Source organism: Antrostomus carolinensis, unplaced genomic scaffold, assembly GCF_000700745.2.
Source record: "Antrostomus carolinensis isolate BGI_N321 unplaced genomic scaffold, ASM70074v2 scaffold7922, whole genome shotgun sequence".
Classification (NCBI taxonomy): domain Eukaryota; kingdom Metazoa; phylum Chordata; class Aves; order Caprimulgiformes; family Caprimulgidae; genus Antrostomus; species Antrostomus carolinensis.
In genome coordinates this window covers 12,407-14,308 of record NW_010298916.1, presented here as the reverse complement: position 1 = coordinate 14,308, position 1,902 = coordinate 12,407, and positions in this window count along the sequence as shown.

Sequence of the window (1,902 nt, the reverse complement as noted above, 5' to 3'; positions counted from 1 at the left end):
TGTTTACATTTTTGTCACTGGAAGTGAAGGACTTTGTGTTCTGTTAGTCCACAGGCACAAGATTTAAGAGGGGAGAAGAATATTTAAATTAATAAACTTAATTGACAGTTAGATATGCCAATGGGATATTCCATATCATATCGCGTCATGTCCAGTATATTAGTGAGGGTCTCTTCCTCTTTTGTCTCTCTCTGGCTTTCTCTCGGGCTCTCGCTCTTCTGGGATTGTGGTTTTGGTTCGGGATTGTCGCTCCTCCGGGATCATTATCTGGGAACAGGCCGGGCTCGGTCAGGAGGGGGGTGAGATATAACACTGGGTGTCACTCACTTGCATATTTTGTTACTGCTATCATTATCTCTACTATTTTAATATTAGTATTATTTTAAGTTTTCTCTCTATTATTAAACTGTTCTTATCTCAACCTACAAGCCTCCTTATCCCTGCCCCCCAATCCTCTCCCCTATCCCCTGGGGGTGGGAGGGAAGTGGGTGAATGGCTGTGTTGGCTGCTGGCCAAGGGCTAGCCCAGTGAAACTATCACATAGTGAGAGGCCAAAATATAGGAAAAAGGTGTCAGTGAGAGATCTGGAGGCTCGTGACCCCTCATGCCTTAGCATATCTGCAGGAGCTGGCCTGGATAGACAAGTTGGGTTAAATTCTTTCATTGTCCCTAGCATGATGAATCCTCAAACCTGATGCTTATACTGTGGAGATCTATTGCTCTGCCAGTACTAGGATTTATTCTCTTTGATGTCAAAGACAAAACTTTCTTCTGTAAGTACTTTCCTTCTCTACATATTAGATTTAAAAAACACATTGTCTCAGATAAATGTCCAATAGAAATATCTTAAAGGAGCACAAAGCCCTTTCAAAGCTGTCTCGAGCCCAGCTGCTTATATTCAGACATGTTGAGCTGGTAGAAAAAAAAATCTCCATAATTTCTCTTCATGGCTCAAGCAGAAACTTTATTCTCTCTCCTGCTGCTGACTCCCTTCACCAGCCAGAAATTGTCAGTTCTGGAGTAGAGATTCCCTTGAAAGCACATTTATTTGGTCAGCTTGAGTGAGTGTAGCCAAGTAACAAGAAGCCCAAATTGGGTAGAGCAGGGGACTAAATGTGATCTTTTAAGGAGATGACTCATATGGGAGAAAAACCTTTGAATATTTTTGCAAATAGAAATTCTTGTCTTCCAGCCTACTCTGGTGCTAAGCAGTGTGGCTGTCCCTTAAATATCAGGGTGATTTCATCCTGATTTCAGTGGGAATTGGGGTTTTCTTTATTATTACTGCAAATCAGGACACTTTTCATGGTTCATGTACTTGTACAAAGGTTTGGAATCAAACAGACAGAACAGATACGTCATACTGATGTGTTATGTGAGGGATGCTGTGTAGGAAAATGGACTGAAGACTTTTTAGGTTTGAAGTAAAAACATGTCCTGCATGCTGACCTTGGCCAGAGGGTACCACTGTTTTACAGTCTGCTTTGTAGTTTTATCGTTTCAGTGCAATTGTCATTTCTAGTGGAGGATGATCCCTGTCGCATGAATTGAACAATTACTCATTAATGTACATTCCCAGCTCCTTCCTGCTTATATTATTCAAATTTTAGTTGAAGTTGGATTCCTTTTGGGAACACTGTCACTGAGGAGTTATTTTCTGGAGGTTTTACCTGTCAGATTGTGAGGGTGCTTTTAAAAAAAATATGTATTGAAGGAATCAAATTTTAAATAATGGTATATTCTCGAGGGAGTGTGATATTAAAGGGAAAGGAGGCTTTTCCAGGTTCAGAATTCTCTATGCTTGATGCAAGTAATAGACTGCTAAAATGCAATCTGAAAGGGAATAGATGTGATGGGGTATTAAAGTTATCTGACAGGTTAAATAAACCCATATATTCTCTT